Here is a 13,641-nt window from a genome sequence, read left to right on the forward strand (position 1 = left end):
TAAATTTTAATTAATTGGGACACCTGGGTTGCCTAGTGGTTTGAGCATCTGTATTCAGCTCGGGGCATGATCCCCGGGGTCCTGGGATCAAGTCCTGCATCAGGTTCCCTGAAGGAAGCCTTCTTCTCCTTCTACCTATGTCTCTGCCTCTCTCTTTGTGTCTCTCATGAATAAATAAATAAAATCTTATTAAGTAAATAAATAAATTTTAATTAATTAAATAAAATTAAAAATTCAATCTCTCAGCCACACTAGCCACATTTCAAGTGTTCAATAGCCACATGCAGCAAGTGACTGTTCTATGACATAGCATAAAATTACAGAACATTTCCACCAACGTCCAGAAATTTCTACTGGACAGTACTATTCTAGGTGAAAAAAACACATCCTGCATGTTTAGTAACGCATACTAACCTGCATTCAATCTGGGGCCAAGGTATGGAATATACCACCATCAAGGAGATTCAGATTTAAATGAGGATAAAGCCTTCTCTGTATCTTTGAATTCCAGAATGCTCCCAGCAAAATTTGACTTCTTCACCGCTTCAAGACCTTTCAAAGGAATGCCCACTAATGACTGTTAGCTCACATAAATACACTTATTAAAGTTAAGGGAGAAACATGCAAACTCCATCATAGCGCTCAAGGACATTCTTAATAACATATCAGGCACTGATTCTTTAATTCATCTCTTTATTTGAGCCCAGATAAAATGTTGCACTCTCACTCAACCTTTACTCTAGTTGGTGTAATATAGATTACAAAGTAGCCTAGTACAAAGTAGTACAAAAAGTAGTACAAAGGGCTAGATTTTCATCCTCTGCTCAGAGTAATTCTAATGAGGTAATCCAAAGAAATCTTGGGAGTTTGCTACACTTTATTCATGGATTTTAATGCAGGAACCTTCCTACCAATGGGGGAAAAAGGTCACACATTAAAGGAAAAAATGTAATTAATTAAAATGTTTTTATAACAATGTCTACACAGGGCAGCCAAGGTGGCTCAGCGGTTTAGCACCGCCTTCAGCCCAGGGCATGATCCTGGAGACCTGGGATTGAGTCCCACGTCGGGCTCCCTGCATGGAGCCTGCTTCTCCCTCTGCCTGTGTCTCTGTCCCTCTCTCTCTCTCTCTCTCTCTCTCTCTCTCTGTGTCTCTCATTAATAAATAAGTAAAATCTTTTTTTAAAAAAGTCTACACACATATGCATTGCACTTCACATATATTACCTCATTTAAATTCTTGACAATCTCCTCGAATAGGTATTATAATCCCATTTTGCACATGAAGGCATTGGAGATATGGGATCATTCTTAAAGGTCACATACCTCCTAGGTGCAGAGCCACGTACCCCAAAGTGTATTCTCACTCCATTGTGCTATCTCTAAAATATAAAACATTTGGGCATTCAGGAGACACACAGAATGTCAACTCTTGACTATTTATTGAGGTTTAAGACCAACCGAGGTGGGCAGCCTCGGTGGCACAGTGGTTTAGCGCCGCCTGCAGCCCAGGGCATGATCCTGGAGACCCTGGATCGAGTCCCACGTCAGGCTCCCTGCATGGAGCCTGCTTCTCCCTCTGCCTGTGTCTCTGCCTCTCTCTCCCTCTCCCTCTCCCTCTCCCCCTCTCTCTCTCTGTGTGTGTCTCTATGAATAATAAAAAAAATTAAAAAAAAAAAGACCAACCCAGGCTAGCCAACAAGGCATGACAAGCATTCACCTCAAATCTGCTGCTAAAAATAAACAGGGTCCTCTGATTCCTAGGCTGGTCAATAATCGCACATTTGACACTGGCATCCATGGATGATGATAAACACCACATTGTTCGTTCCCAAGATCACTGTCCATAGAAACACACCCTTCACTCCTACCTTGATCTCAACCACATGCAGGACCTGTGCTGGGCACTGCATGAGGCCTAGGCTAGGGTGTGCTCCCTGCTCTCACAGACTTGGTGGACTACTGGCCATGTGCATTAGATATGCACACTATATGATGCTTTGAGAAGATATTTAATGTATTTGGTGAAAGCTTAAAATTGGCTGAGGTCTGCTGAATTTTATGTGCCTAAAAATATACATAACGACCTCCTACCCATTATGATGGCTACTACCAAAAACACAGAAACTAATGAGCATTGGCAAGGGTGGGGATGTAAAATGGTGCAAACACTATGGAAAACAATATAGCTGCTCTCCAGAAACTAATAATAGAACTATTACATGAGTGGGCTATCTCGCTCCTAGGAACATACCTGAGAAAGTGTTAGAACAAAGAAATAAATTCAATAAAGTTGCAACATACAAAATCAACATACAAAAATCAGTTGCCTATACACTAACCATGAGCTTTCTGAAAACAAATAATGAAATAATCTCATTTACAACAGCATCAAAAACAATGAAATACTTAGGAATTTAACCAAGGAGGTGAATGGACTAAAGAATGGGGGGTGTGGAGGGAGGGGTAATGAATGATAGAGAATAACTGTTAGGAAGTCCATGAAGTGGGGAGGAAATGAGGAAAGTTAAACCTATACAAGGGCATGAGAAAGAGATTTTGGGGATAATTAGAAAGTAAAATCAACAGTGTTACATGACAAATTAATATGAAAAACAAAAAAGAAAAAGAATGGTGTAAGTAGATGCTCTCCTGGTGTTCTTTTTTATTTCTTAAGTTGGGCCTTATTGATTTTCATCCTTTCTCTTTTATGTATATAATACTTTAAGGATATATATTTGCTATTAAGTTTTTTTTAACAACATCACGCAAGTTGTTGTTGGTGTTTGTTTGGGGAGGAGGCAGGAAGGGGAGAGGAAGAGGGAGAATCTGAGCATGGAGCTCAACACTGGGCTCAATTCATGACCCTGAGAGCATGTCCTGAGCCAAAATACAGAGTGAGATGCTTAATCGACTGAGCCATCTAGGCGCCCCTACATTACACAAAACTTAAGTATAGAGCATCTATTATCAGTTCTAAGTGATTTCCAATTTCCATTCAAATATCTTTTTTTGAATGTGTTAAAACTGCACATTTATATTTTCCAATGCATAGTACTTTTTAGTTATTTTTATTACTTATTTTTTCTTGAGTTGCATTGAAGTAAGAAAACATAATCTGTATAATAACACTTCTTAAGTTATATTGAGACTTGGTCTGTAGCATAGTATGGAGTTCCTTTTTATAAATGTGCTGTGTGGATTTGAGAAAAAATGTACATTCTCTAGCCGTTGGCACAAAGTTCTATATATGTCCATTTAATTAAGATTGTTCATTGATTGCATTGTTTAAATTTTCTCTAGCCCTCGTAATTTACTTTCTTCAGCTATCAAACACTATGAAAAAGATTTTAAAATATTCCACTAAAACATTTGTTTTATGCATTTCTTGGTTCCGTAATTTTCACCCTGTATGTTTGTAAGCTGTATTATGGACCTAGTTTGGGACTGCTATATCTTCTTGGTGAATTAAAAAGGGTTTCATTGTATTGGGCACCTTCTTATTCCTTAAAGCCTATTTCATTTGATTTGTTGGTTTTTTTAAGATTTTAATTATCTGAGAGAGACAGAGACAGAGACAGAGATAGCAAGAGAGAGCATGAGTACAGGAGGAGAGGAAGAAGCAGGCTTCCCGCTGAGCAAGGAGCCCAATTCAGGGCTTGATCCCAGCCCAAGGCAGACACTCAACTGACTGAGACACTCAGGTCCCACTTGATTTGTTTTTAACTAGTATTTGCCTAATACATCTTTTTCTGTTTTTACTTTTCAGACTTTGTCCTGTCAGAGATTTGAAGGACAACCTCTGAAAATAACATATAAGTAAATTTATTTTAAAATTTTGGGTGGAAGCCCTCAACCTCAATGTGATCCCACTTGGAGGGTGGGGTCCTTAGGATGCAAGTGGGTCATGTGAGTGAAGCCCTCATGATGAGATTTAGTGCCCTCAGAAGAAGAAACATAAAAGACAGAGAGAGCTCTCCACCACATGAGGACACAGCAAAAAAGCAGCCATCTGCAACCGGAAAGAGGGCTCTCACCAGGAAAGGAATCTGCCAGCACTTTGATCTTGGACTTCCCAGCCCAAAACTCTAAGAAATAAACTCCTTTTGTTTAAGCCACCTGGTCTGTGGAATTTTGTCATAGCAGCCCAAAGGGACTAAGACATCATTTCATCATCTGTTGATGCCAGACTTCTTATTATACCGATCCTGAGGTCTAAGTTTTCAAGAAACAACTGTATCTTAAGGTAAAAGCAAATCACATTTAAATATCTAAATAACATTTTTTCAGAGCCTAAGGATAAATTTTTTTAAGTAAATCCGTTGGTGAATGATCACTAATTTAAATTTCTGTCCTCCAGAATGTTCCAAAGAAAAGAGTCTGAGACATATACTCTGTGATTCTGGGAACTGTTACTTGATAAATCCTCACTCAAACTCACTTTCTTAGAAATTCGCGATAATTATCACATTACAGATTTTGCAGTGTGTCCTGAAGTAAAGAAATCAGATTATATTGGTTGAATTCCCCAAGTTTCTGAAACTTGTTTGACCATTTTATTTCCTAGTAATAGTAGCCAAAATCTCAAATAAATGTGGGAATTGTTGCCTTAACATCTTAAAATATTTTTAAAACTTCAATAATAAATCTCACAAAGAAAGATTTTTAAAGACTTTCTTAGTTTTCCTTTCAAAAATTAATATCAGATTTTCAAACAAAATGATTCAGGGGCTGACATATGCTCTCATTATTTTGTTGGCTCAACTTGTCAGTAGGTCACTCGATCATATCAATGGTTATTCAAAAGGTTGGTAGCTGAACTAATGAAAAAAAAGTGAAGTGTTATCCTTCATATGAGAAAATAGGAATAATAACTCACTATTAGCACAAGGTAAAAGTCATTTTCATCAGTAGTGATGGATATAAGCAAATCCATCTACCCTCTATTTACTTATATGATAAGTGACAAACTTTTCCATAACAGCTGGCAAAAGTTAAGGACAGGAAAAATTCACAGAAGCAGAATACAAATAAAACCACTTTTTGAATTTTGGATTTTATGAATGTAGTTTAATAATTGAAAGTTTTTTAGAGATATGCCTGTATCTAATTGGCTTCATTTTGCCTATTTATTTCTTAACTTCTTTTTTTTAATAATAAATTTATTTTTTATTAGTGTTCAATTTGCCAACATACAGTATTTCTTAACTTCTAATAAATCATGGATAACATATCTGCAGGGTGTTTTTAAAACTCACATATAACTTAAGTTTTTCCATTTCCTCTTTTCTAACATTTGTTGCTGTTTATAGAGCATTTTTTGATGGATTTTCCTGATTTGACACTAATTCTAGTGTACATTTAAACTAAGACTTGTTTATATTCATCTTTGTTCAAATGGAAAATTTTTCATTTAGAAAAAAATTATTTTAGGGGATCCCTGGGTGGCTCAGTGGTTTAGTGCCTGCCTTTGGCACAGGGCATGATTCTGGACTCCAGGATTAAGTCCCGCATCGGGCTCCCTGCATGAGGCCTGCTTCTCCCTCAACCTGTGTCTCTGCCTCTCTCTCTCAGTCTGTCGCTCATGAATAAATAGGTAAAGTCTTTTAAAAAATAAATAAATAAAAAGAAAAGAAAAAAATTATTTTAGAATGTAACACATTTAATATTTTTAATTTTACATTACCATTTTTAATTTAAAAAATCTTGATAGGTTGATCTGGTAAATGCTAAATTCTTTAGGTTAGATAAACATGAAATAATAATGGATAGATACCAAGTTAGAGCTAATAACCTTACTAGTCAGGATTTTATCAGCTCATCCTCACACTAATTTCCTTCTCTAGTGTTACAATTAGGAATGACAGTTATCATTTACAAAGAGCTATACTCAATTTCTCCCCATTAATCTACAAAAGCACACTATGAAGTAGTTTTAATCATTTCTATTCAGGTAACAAAATTGGCACAATTGATAATTTGTCAGTGAGACATAGAGAGGGAGAAGTCAGGACTAGTTGCAGTTGTTTCTATTCTTTCTCACCTTTATGCTGCAACATGTATTATCCCTGTCTGGCATTGTACTTTGAACTCTAGTTGACTCAATCAAACACTGTGAGGCCTACAGCTTACTTAACAACATATTTTTCTACCAAAGAAGTATATAATTACGAAATCAATACCCAGGAGATGAGAAAAAACCAAAGTGCTAAAACCAGCATTTGTACCATTTCTCCTTTAAAGGCATCTGATAATTCTGGAGGTTGTATATGAGAGGCTCAATGTTGAGCAGAACTCTCAAAGGACTCAAAAGCCAAATGGTTCACCAGTAATGAACAATTCAAAAGGAAATAAGGAAAACAATTGCATTTACAGTAGTACCCAAAGGAATGAAACACCTATACATGTATAAATTTAACCAAGAAGGTAGAAGAATTATACTCCGAAAATTACTGAAAGAAATTAAATAAGACCTAAATAAATGGAAAGACATCCTATGTTTATGGACTAGAAGACTTCTATTGTTTAGAAATCAATACCGCTCAAAGCAATCTACAGATTCAATGCAATACCTATGAAAATTCCAATGCCTTTTTTTTTGCACAAATGGAAAATCTGACCTTCATATTTATATGGAAGTATGGGGACTTACAATAGACAAAACAATCTTAAGAAGATCAAAGTTGGAAGGTCCACATGTCCCAATTTCAGCACTTATTACAAAGCTATATAATTAAGAGAGTGTGATACCAGCATGAGGATAAGCACATACAACAATGGAAAAAAAATTGAGAGTCCAGAAATAACTTCATACTTTTATGGTCGGTCGATTTTCTTTTTAAAAAGATTTATTTACTTATTTTAGAGAGAGGGGTGGGGAGAGCAGAGGGAAAGAGTTCCAAACCAACTCTGCACTGAGCACAGAGCCCAACAAGGGGCTTGATCCCAACATCCTAAGATTACAACCTGAGCCAAAACCAAGAGTTGGATGCTTAACTGACTGCACCAGCCAGGTGCCCCTGGCCAATTGATTGTTTAAAAAGACACCCACACTAATCAATGGGGAAAGAACAGACTCTTCAACAATTGGTGCTAGGACAACAGGATAGCCACATGCAAAGGGATGAAGTTGCACCCTTACTCACACCACATAAAAAAGTCAACATGGATCAGTGAACTAAATATGAGGGTCAAATCAGAAAACTCTTCACAAAAACATAAATTTTCATGACCTTGAATTTGCAAAGGACTCTTAGATGTGACATCAAAAGTACAAGCAGCAAAAGAAAAAATAGATAAATCGGACTTCATCAAAATTAAAAACTTTTGTGCATAAAAGAATAGTAGAAAGAAAGTGAACAGGATCCCTGGTGGTGCAGCAGTTTGGTGCCTGCCTTTGGCCCAGGGCGCAATCCTGGAGACCCGGAATTGAATCCCACGTTGGGCTCCCGGTGCATGGAGCCTGCTTCTCCCTCTGCCTGTGTCTCTGCCTCTCTCTCTCTCTCTCTCTCTGTGACTATCATAAATTAATTAATTAATTAATTTTAAAAAAAGCGAACAGAGATTGCACATAATGGGATAAAATATTTATAAATTGTATATTTGATAATGGTCTAGAACTCAGAATATATAAAAATGCTTAAACTCAACAACAATCATCCCAATAATTCCCATCTCCTGCTATTTCCACTTTTGTTTGATACCCTCCCTTTGATGGAGACCTTAGCCTAGTGACTTGTGTCTAATAAATATAATACGATAAAAATGATGTATGCCTGTCACAAAAGGACAAATGTATGATTCTACTCATATGAAATGTCTAAAACAGTCAAAATTATAAAAAGAGAAAGTAGAAGAGTGCTTACTAAGAGTTTGGAGCATTGGTGTTTAACAGGTATAGAGTTTCAGTGTTGCAAGATGAAAAAGTTCTAGAGATGTGTAACAACACAACAATGTGAACCTACTAAATACTGCTGTATATACCTTGTATATATGGTAATTTTATGCTATGTGTTTTTTACCATAGTAAAATAAAAATGTCATATGGAAAACTGATGGGATGTCACTTCTGTTAAGGTTAAAAAACAGTGATTTCTGTCTTGCTGTTATTTTCTCTCTATTGCCTTCTCAGCTTGTATGCTTTGATGAAGCAATCTGCCATGTTGGAGCAGCCCACATAACCAACAATCATGAGCAAGGTTAAAAGTAGATTCTTCCCCAGCTGAGCCAGGCCCAAATTTCTGACCCACATAAACTGTGAGGCAATAAGTGTTGTTTTAAACCACTAAGTTTGGGGTATCTTGTTCAGGAGCAAATTAGATAACCAATACAATAGATTCAATTAAAACCCAATAGGATTTTTTTTTTGAAATTGATTATGGGGCACCTGGATGGACCAGGAGTTGAGACTCTAGAGGCCTTTGGCTCAGGTCATGATCCCAGGATCCTGGGATCAAGTCCTGCATCAGGCTACCCCACAGGGAGACTGCTTCTCCCTATGCCTATGTCTCTGCCTTTCTCTCTGTGTCTCTCATAAATAAATAAATAAAATATTTTTTAAAAAAAGAAAGAAACTGATTATTTGATTCCAAAATTTGTATAGGAATACAATGTGCCATGTATAGACAATTTTAAAGAACAAAGCTGGACAATTTGTACCACTACAAATTAAGACCTATTATGAAGATACAGAAAGTATGGAATTGGTGCAACAACAGATGAACTCACTTATGAAACTACACAGAGTCCAGAAAAAGAAATTGCTTGATGACATAGGTAACCTTGCAATGTAGAGAGAAAAAGATGATTGCTTCAATAAATAGTACTGGGTTAATTGGACATATATAAGAAAAAAATTAATTTGGTCTATCTCTACATGGATCTGTGATCCAATATAAAGGTCAAACAATAAAATTTGAAGTAAAACATCAGAGAATATCCTTATGACCTCAGTGTAAGTAACTATTTCTTAAATAGGGCACAAAAAGCACTAACCTAGAGGGAAAACTTTAAAGAAATTTTTTGACTGTATGAAAATAAAGAACTTCTATTTATCAAAAGACACAATTAACAGAGTGAAAGGCTATTCATATAGCAGAAGAAAATATTTGTAATGCATATGTCCAACAAAGGATTCATATCCAAAATACACATTTTAAAATACACACAAATAACATACATACAATGTCTAGTAATCTAGACATTACTCAAGATAAAATGTACCCGTATGATCACCAAAAGACATGTACAAGAGTTGATAGCAGCCCTATTCATGAGAGCTGAAAATTCGAAATCTATCCAAATGCTAATCATAGAAGAATGAATAAAAAAAATTCTATATTCATGCTGTGGAATACTGTTCAGCAATGTGAATAAACGGATTCCAACTACTTGCAATAATATCGATGACTCATGAACATAATATTGAGCAAAAGAATTTATCTTGTAGGATTCTATATATATCAATTTTTTAAAAGGTAAAATTAATGTATGGGGTTAAAAATCAGGACAGTGTTTCTCTCTTGGGGCCCACTCATGGGAAGAGGTCACAGTGTGGGCATCTAAGGTGCTGGAAATACTCTGTTCCTTGATCTGAGTGCTGGCTAAACAGTTGTATTTGATTTGTGAAAATTCACAAAACTACACATACTTAAGGTACTTTTACGCATGAGTTCAAGAAATAAATATAAGAATAAAAATTTCAAGAAAAAAAATAATTTAGGAATAAAACTAACAAAATGTGTTTAAAACTTCAAACCAGAAAGTCATAAAACACTTTTGAGAGAAATTAAAGACCTAAACAAATGGGGGGATATGCCATGTTATGAACCAAAGAACAATACTAAAGATGTTAATTCTACCTAAATTGTTGTGCAGATTCAATGCAACCCTAAACCAAGCACTGAGAGGGTTTTTTTTTTTAACATAAAGTGATCACTAAATTCTAGTATTTTCACAGAAATGCAAAGGGCCAAGAATAGTTAAAGCAATCTTAAAGAGTAAGGAAAAAGTAGGAGAATCTACCTAGCTACATGTGAAAACACACTATAAAACTTCAGTTATTAAGGCAGTGGTACTGACATCTGTGTAGATAAACATAGCAGTGGGGCAGAAAAAGTCCAGCAATTCCTCCACACATGAATGGAGTCTTGATTTTAGTACATACAGCATGCCAGGGTGGTAGGAAAATATAACCACTTTTTTTTTCTTTTGGAGGAGACTGTTTGGTCAATAAATAATTGAGTCAATAGGATATCAACATGAGAAAAAAAATTAAATTTGTCCCCAACCTCGAACTATACATAAATGTAAATTCTAGCTGAACTTAGGTCTACATGTGAAAAGCAAAACAATAAAACTTCAAGATCTTGGGATACGAAAGCTTTCCGTAAGTGGAACACAGAAAATATTTTATTCTTCAAATTTTATCTAAATTCTAGTTAGTTAACATACAGTGTAATATTGGTTTCAGGAATGCCCAGTGCTCAGCAGGACAAGTGCCTCCTGAATACCCATCACCCACCTAGCCCATACCCCCACCCACCTCCCTCCATTCACTTCCATTTGTTCAGTATCCTTAAGTCTCTTATGGTTTGTTTCCCTTTCTCTTTCCTGCCCTCCCATATGTTCATGTCCCATATGTATCTTTTAGGTAAATACCTAGTAGTATAATTGCTAGATCATAGGGTAGTTCTATTTCTAAGGGACATGGGAAATACTAACCAATATGGAAAAGACTGATAAATTGGGCTCGTTAAAATAAACAAAATGCTTATCAAAAGACACCAAGACAGTACAAATTTGAGGAATATAGGGGGAACAGATATATGGTATACAAGACTAATAAAGGTTTCATATGAAGAATCTGCCAAGAATGCCTTTAAATTAATAGGGAAAAAAATCCAATAGAAAAAAATCCAATAGAAAAATCATATCATCAAATAAGATATCCTATCAATAAACATATGAAAAGATGTTCAACTTCATTCATAAGTATGGAAAAGCAATTTAAAACCATAATGACATAGCACAGTACACACACTAGGCTAAAAATACAAGGTCTGACAATCACAGGTGTTGACAAGGTTGTGGAACAATAGGAGTGACAAACACAACTAGTGGAGGGAGTATAATTGATATAAGCACTTTGGAAAACTGACAAAATCTACTAAAGTTGTCCTAAGCACACCGTTGTGACTCAGCCAAGAGGAACATATGCAGATATAGTAAAGAAATGTACAAAATGTTTTTTACAGTAGCATTTTTATTAGACCCCAAACTGGAAAAAAATCCAAATATCTATCTACAGAAGAAAGTATATAAAATCTCTGTAAATTCATATGATGGAAAATTTTGTATCAACAAAAAAGAATGAAATCCTGCTAAACACAATAGGATAGGTACTAAAATCATAATGAGGAGCAAAAGAAGCCAGACATAAAGCATACATGCTGTATGTTTCCATTACATGCATTTCAAAACCAGTCAAATATGGGAACAGTGGGCAGAAGATAGTAAAGACCCAAGCGGGTTACAAGGTGGGGGAGGGGGTCCTTCTGTAGTGCTGGTAATATTCTATTGTCTGGCCTTTGTGCAAGGGTACATGGGTGTTGGACCTCACTGAAGTATATTTTATGATTTGCATACTTTCTTCTATGTGCATTTCAATTTAAAAGTAAAAAGAAAAAAAGGAAACCAATTTAAATGAATTTAAAAAAAAAAAAACCCTCTGTATCTGAATCCTAACTATGGCCTTACGTATAGATTCCTATCTTTTTCCTGATGTCATATGCCAGCATTGGCCAGTTCTTAGCTTCTCATTTCACCTCCCTTCCTGAAATCTGCTCCCAATCTCTGATTGCAGCCATTTTCACTCAGCCTTAGGCTTTCTATTGGTCTACCCCCAGTATCGCCACCAGGCCCAGATCCCTCAACAGTGTGAGACACCACAGCTGGCTCTTTCCTCAAGATGGAAGAAGACACACTGCCATATACACTTGATACATGCCTGCCTCCCTCAGGACATCACATCAGAAGAAGCTCCCCATCAGAAGAAATTGCTTTGCTCACGTTTGTATTCAGCAGATACCTGAAGATGCCTGGCAGTCAACAGACATTCAAGAAAGGAAGAATGATGCTACCTTGACAATGCATTTGACAAAACATATGCCATTGTCAAAAGAACAGACAGGATAGTAGAGACTAGGCCAGAGGAGAGGGATAGTTTTATACATCTCGTTCTGGAAAAAATGGATTTGACTACGTATGTCTGAAAGGTTTCAACGTTTTGTTTTGTTTCCCTTGATTTTTACCACACTTGACTTCAAACATCCCTCTGCCAGGTTCTAAGGTACACTTTGTTATAATTATCTGATTACCAGAGACATTAATAAACCTTTTCAGCTTGGCTCATAAATCACAAAGTTCTACAAGTGGGAGATTTTCAGAGGCAAAAATCCCATTGCTTAGTCACTCTATTGTCTGCTTGAATCAGTTTTAGAATCTAACAGCACTTCATGTTCACAGGCATATAAAAGTATTGACTTTCTTTGAGATGAACATTATGTTCTAATGACCAAAAGTGATAAATATTGTATTGAGTGAAAATAAGACAAGCCCAGTATTTCAAAAGACTATAAATCTTTATGTTTTCCCAAATGAAAATACATTCCTATTTTATTATTGGAGAATGATTCAAAAGATTTAAACTACTAAAGAGACTAAGTACTATTATGTCTGGTAAAAGAACTTGGATATTATTGTACCTGGCAGGGTTTATGGCTTGGAGAATTTGATATTAAAGAAATGCAGAGTGGGCATCAGATTCAGTTGAGAATTTCAAGGAGAGACTTCCAGGGGATGCCCAATGTAGCACCAGATTGGGAAATCCTAGGGAGGCTTCTAAGGACAGTAAGCAAGGATTGTTTACCTGAGAAAGTTGATATGTTTATTACACAGAAAGCAGTGGCTGGTATAATTCTACCATTTGAATTCTTTTTCAACAATCCAGACTGAATGACATCTTACTGCCTACTATCTGAACCACTAAGAAAGTTAAATTTAGCTAGAAATCCTCATCCTAGCTCACCCTATGATTCCCTTTCCTACTCTTACATTTTTGGCATTACTAAAGAAAATTCTATAAGAATCTGCACTGAGGCCTTTTTGAACCAAGAATTTCTCATTTCAATTGGTGGCACCACACAACCAATGGTATACTTAGTCAATTTGCTCTAGAATTGCCTTCAGATGCCTTTTTAAAATTCATAACTAATTTTGCAGAAAAATGGCCTATCACTATCTTAAACTTTTATGAAAAAAAGAGGGAAAATATAAAACATATCAGAAGGACACAAGAGAAGAGCAGGCTTACTTTCTTTGGTTCCAGTTTTAAAAAAAAATCCCTGTGAATAACTCTGACTTGGGTCATGCATTCATCTTTGAGGACTGGACTGAAGATTATATGATTGGCAGCTCCCACTAGAACAAAAATTTTCAAGTCAGCCAAGCAATAGGTTCTCCCCTCAAAATAAGCACTTTATTCCTAGAAAAGACCAAAAATGGATTTGTTCCATAAATGTATGTTGCAGAATTAGAAGGATATAATTAATATACCTCTTGAATTATCTCTGAGTTTGGAAC

The sequence above is a fragment of the Vulpes vulpes genome, chromosome 6 (genome assembly GCF_048418805.1).
Source record: "Vulpes vulpes isolate BD-2025 chromosome 6, VulVul3, whole genome shotgun sequence".
Lineage (NCBI taxonomy): Eukaryota > Metazoa > Chordata > Mammalia > Carnivora > Canidae > Vulpes > Vulpes vulpes.